Raw genomic sequence first — 6,000 nt, forward strand, 5'->3', positions numbered from 1 at the left:
ATTTAGTTAAAATTCTGTGCTGGCTAAGGGAGATGTACATGGCCCAAATTTGGCCCATGTGTGCCAATCTGCAGCCTCTGATTTAAATAATGTGTCAAGACTAGTATCAAAATAAACCTGCTTTGAGAGTTTTTGAGAAGAGACTTTTGTTCTCCAGCCTCGAGCCGATCTCAGCAATTCCAGTGCTGAACATCCTTCTTCTGAATTTAAAAAAAAAAGTGTTCTCTCTATTTAAAATGCAAATATCTCTTAGAAAGTGACATATCAGATTATTATTAGTGATGTCAACCTTAACATAGATGATAGCATTGGCATCCTTTTAAACTACTGGATAGGTAAGGTGTGAGGATAGGAAGAAACTGAAGAGAGCATATCAGATCAAAGGAACAAGCCACCCAGGAAAGGAATGAACTGAAAGCTGTGTTACGTTCTAAAAATAAAACTACTTCACGACTTGATTTTGAGCAGTCCTTGACTTTGACTTCTAATGATAGTTCCAATGAGCAATCATTGTTCCTTTCATAAATCCCCAGACAGAAAGATGGAGACTGTCTCTCTTTGATGGAATGTTTTTTTTTTCCTTGATTAGTTTCCGGTTTCCAGATGACAAGATGTTGAAGATGATTACTTGTAGGTGAAGTTCATAGATGTCGCTCATACGAAAGCCCCGCCATATGTATCTCTCCGACAGCTAAAGAGCAATATTCCATCTCATCCTTGGTTAGTCACAGAGTCTGGTTAAGATGCATCCAGGGAGAGGGGTAATGTCAATCCATTAGGATTTCAGCAGAAGGAACTTGAAAAAATGAGAAATGGCCACTCAGAATGGGATGTGGGAGGGGCTGGATTTCCCTGAGAAGGGTCGAGCACTATGGGAGCAGCCCTACCTCAGGGCATTTAACTTACTTATAAAAGGGGGAAAAGGAGGAAGCTCCAAACTAGAATTGGAGAATTGGAAAGGATGGAAAGTCTAGTTTTTGTTATTGCTTTGCCTGTATTTACCTTTGTGAGTAGATATGATGCTATTATTTCCTTCACTGGAAGTATCCTCCTCTGTTCTCCCACCTACTCTTACCTAGCTGCTTCTCTGATGCACATCGTAAGTGCTTGAATGATTCTCTAATTACTTCTGTTCGGTAGATTTAAGAAATAATCTAGGCAGTATTTGAGTCTTTCAGAAAAGTTGTCTATAATTCTCATCTCAAGTTATTCAAGGATTAACTTCATCATTAGAATATTTTTCTGTTCTGAATTCCTTTTATGGAAACTCTGTTCCCTGAAAAAGATTTTTAGAGCCAAACAAGGAGGGAACTGACCATCATCAAAGCATTTTGGGAAAAGAATGATGATTTTGGAAAAAAATGTAGGTTTATATATTGTTTGGATTGCATGATCTGGGTATTTCTCTCAAGCGATTTTTTTTTTTTTTCCAGTACTGACTGAGTTTGATTTCTCCCCTCTGGTTCTTAGGGTGTATTTTTCAACTAACATCACTTCATTGCTTTCAGCTGATTTCTTTATCACCCAATTGTATTCTGTTTTCCTTTCATTATTCTTCTTGTCTAGATTTTAATGAGAGGTCCTATTTCCCCTCACCTTTACCATACCAGATGTTATCATTATTTTGCCAATCAGATAAAGAAAGAATATATATTGAATGCCTACATTTCTTAATTTGCACTGAGATTGATTTTTTAAAGTGTTTTTTATTGTATGTCTTCTTTTGTGGATTGCTTGTTCTTGACTTTTCTCAATTTTTCTTTGGGAATGACTTGGTTCTTTATAGAATACATACCATAGGGAACAAGGGATGAGACTGGATAAATAAATTAGGACTGATTTAAAAGGCCTTAAAAGCCTGACTGAAAATGTAAATCTAATATACTATACAATAAGACCTTACATCATTCATTTGCATGTAGGAAGGGCCAATCAATTTTGAAACTTTTTAAATTACAAAATATGTCTAAAGAAGATTGCAAGAAATAGAACATTTTGGCATTCTGGAAATGCCCCCTTTCCTTCCTTGAATACAGTTCTCTCCTTCATCTCTGCAAGTTATTCTAACTTACTTTTACCACCTCTGTCAACAATATTTAGTTCTGTCTTTTTTTTTTAAGTTTGATTATTTATTTTTGAGAGGGGGGGCAGGAGAGAGGGAGAGAGAGAGAGAGAGAGAGAGAGAGAGAGAGAGAGAGAGAATCTGAAGCAGTCTCCACGCTGTCAGCACGGAGCTGGACACAGGGCTCGATCTCATGACTTGAGCAGAAGTCAGGAGCGGGATGTTAACTGACTGAGCCACCCAGGTGCATCTAGTTCTGTATAGCTTTTGTAAAACCTTGTATGATGCCATCGTTTAAGGCTATCTTTTTTTTTATTTTTTTTTAACGTTTATTTATTTTTGAGACAGAGACAGAGCATGAATGGGGGAGGGTCAGAGAGAGGGAGACACAGAATCGGAAACAGGCTCCAGGCTCTGAGCTGTCAGCACAGAGCCCGACGCGGGGCTCGAACTCACAAACCGTGAGATCGTGACCTGAGCGAAGTCGGACGCTTAACCGACTGAGCCACCCAGGCGCCCCAAGGCTATCTTTTTTTGCTCAATTCTATGTTTGTGAAATTCATCTATGTTGTTGGATATCTCTTGGAGTTTGTTCCTTTTTATTGCAGTGTAATGGTAATGTTTCTTATATAAATACACCACAATTTATTCATGTATTCAGAAGCTGATGGACTTCCAGGTAGTTTTCAGTCTGATTCATTACAAAGATCCACTACTCATTACTCTTTGGAATGAATTCCAAAGTCTTTTCCCAAATGGTTGTAGTAATGTATACTTGACTAGCATAAAGTTATATTATGCTCTCTATCCTCACTCACTTGGGTGTGTAGTGAAATTTCATTGTGGGTTCAATTTGCATTTGCTGTTTACAAGTGATGTTGAGTGCCTTTTCTGATGCTTCTTGGCAACTAGATATTCTCTTTTGTGAACTGCCTGTCTAAATCCCTTGCCTGGTTTCTACTAGGTTACATGGAACAGATTGAACAAATAAGTAAATATATTAGGGATAAAGGATGCCAAGTGTCTTACTGTTTGAGAAGGGAGCTATCAAAGAAAGGAAGAAAGCTAAAATAACTCCTGAGGTGTTGATTGGAAATACAATGACTGATGTGAACTCGTGGTTTTCAAAATATGTAAATGGTATGTAGATATCTATGTAGGCAGGGAAAATATGAGCTAAGCCTGGATATATTATTAGGACAGGAAGCAAGCAAAAACTCTGATGGAGTTGTATCAGAAAGACACAGAAGCCAATTTGGATGGCCTCCCACTGGGCAAGCCTGAGAAAATTTGAGCATTAAAATAAATAATAACAGCAATGGATTATGACTCATTGAATAAATAAAAAACCCTGAAGTCCTACACAAACAAGTTTAAAGTCTGATGAAAAGTGGAATATATACATAGTTTTTATATGTCAAATTATATACAAATTACTTCCCAATGAAACATTTACTAAATAGAAATGAGGAGAGTGTAACATTGCGTGAAGAATCCTCGCTGAAAACACCTTAATCAAATGATCAAGATGAACATTGGCAGTATGTGCACCAATTAAAATTCTGTATCACCTGATGAGATGCAATTACAACACAGGTCAACGACAGTGATATTCCTACCAAGAATGCACACTGAGTCTCATTATGAGGAAACACAGAAAGTGAAATTGACACGCATTCTATAATATAACTGGCCTATAATCTTCAAGTGTCAAAGTCATACAAGTTAGAAGAGGTTGAGAAACTGTCCCAAACTGGAAGAGAATAAGGGGACTGGGGGAATAAAGACATGATGTGATTCCAAACTATGTCTTTAAAATAAAATTTGAATGGGATCTGAGGATCTCTTTCAAGACCATCCAATAATCTACTGCCTGAAGGATTAGGAGAGCGCTGACAGAAGAGTAACCAGCTAGGGGGTGCTGGTGGCGTCTGGGACAGTTCCTAACAGCCTGTGCTGAGCGTCCGTTAGTGGGAGGCTCTGTGGTCACCCGGGTCCGCAGTCCCCGGGGCTGGCCGGGTCTCCAGAGGCACTTCCTTCCTTTCCTCTGTCCTCCGCGCTCCACCTGCGCCCCCTCCCGGCACCCGGCACCTCCCAGCTCGCCTCCTGGGCCGCGGGGCAGGCCTTGAAGGTCCAGCAGAGGGCGCGCAGCGGCCTTGGGGGGAGCAGGCCCTGCCGCTGATGCCTTGGGGCCGACCCGTCCCGACGGACTCAGCTGGCACACCTGTGCTGTCCCATCTCGCACCTCGGCGAGTGGAAGGCGTGTGGGTCTCCACGCCAGCTCCCGAGGCCCCGCGTCACAGCTGTCCCGGGGGGCTCGCAGTGTCCCGGAGCTGGAGCTGGAGCTAGAGCCGGAGCGGCGGCGCCGGCGCGTCTTGGCCTCTGTCTCCACCCAGGGAATGCTGCACCAGGGTGCAGGCGGCAGGGCCACCCCTGTTCCCCACCGGCACCACGGGCGTCTTCCAAAGTCTTCACCCACTTCACCTACTCCCTGCACTGGTGGATGTCCTCAAGGGACTCGGTGCTGTTGATGGGGAATAAACAGTACATTTACCGGGCCAGTAAAATTTTAACGTCACTTTCCTGATTTTGATGTTGTTATTGTGGTTATGCTTGTGGGAAATGGACGCTGGAATATCTGATGTGGTGGGTATCACGTTGGGATTTGATTTTACTTTATTACAAGTGATGGGTTGGCCTGTTGATATTTCACTGACACTGATGGAAGACAGAAGACCTCCGGGTCAGAGACGAAGTAATTTATTACTCATGCCACAGGATGCAGCGTGAACATCCTTTGTGTCTGCCCCCCTTTCCCCCAAAGCCCCACGGAGGCAGCACAGAGGGCCCAGATGGCACCCGTGCAGTGGATTGAAATACAGAGAGAAACCCTGAACTTGGGGAACCTATTATATAGCAAACATTAAGCAAGACTGAACTTTGTCCAGAACATTACCTCATCCCTCACTGTTGCTCACTGCCAACAGAACCTGGATACACACAAAGGGATAGAGTGTGTATCCATCAAAATGCACCAGAGTTTCTGTGGCGGTATTCGTATTAACCTATCTCAAGATTGTGAGCAACTTAAGTGTCCATCAATAGTAGAGAATATAAGTGAATTACGGTGAGAATATATTCTTATACACAGAATATAAGTGAATGAATGAAAAGGAATAAACCACCATTACGTAAAGCAGCGTGGATGAATCTCACAACATAAGGTTAAATGACCGCATCCAGATACAGAAAATATATAGTGTATGGTTTCATTTACACTAGATTGAAAAGCAGACAGAACCAATTTACAGAGATAGATGGCGATCGAGAGAGATAGAGGTCCTGGAGGTTGTGACTGGAAGGTTTGGGGAAGGCTTCTGAGATAGCAATCATTTTTTTTCCTTCACGTGTGGCAGTTACATGCTTGTGTTCACTTCGTCATAATCCATTGAGCTGAATACTCAAGCTATGAGCTGTTTTCTGGGTTGTACTTTAACAAAAGATTGACATGTGAAAAAAATGTTGTGTATGTATATTGTATAAGTGAAGTAATACAAAGATGTGTACAGGAAACGTGAATAACTTTCCCATCTTCCTAGTCTCCTGAGGTAATCTTTTTTTTTAATTAAAAAAATTTTTAATGTTTATTTATCTTTGAAAGAGAGAGAGAGAGAAAGAGAGGCAAAGTGCAAGCAGGGGAGGGGCAGAGAGAGAGAGAGAGAGAGACAGAATCCAAAGCAGGCTCCAGGCTCTGAGCTGTCAGCACAGAGCCCTATGTGGGGCTCAAACCCACGAACTGCGAGATCATGACCTGAGCCAAAGTCGGTTGCTCAACCAACTGAGCCACCCAGGCGCACCTATCCGTTTTTAATAGACCAGTAGGTACCCTTTTATATCTTCTCCTAGGGAAACAGGCAAATATGGTCATTTATACACAA

The sequence above is a fragment of the Lynx canadensis genome, chromosome A1, assembly GCF_007474595.2.
Source record: "Lynx canadensis isolate LIC74 chromosome A1, mLynCan4.pri.v2, whole genome shotgun sequence".
Taxonomy (NCBI): domain Eukaryota; kingdom Metazoa; phylum Chordata; class Mammalia; order Carnivora; family Felidae; genus Lynx; species Lynx canadensis.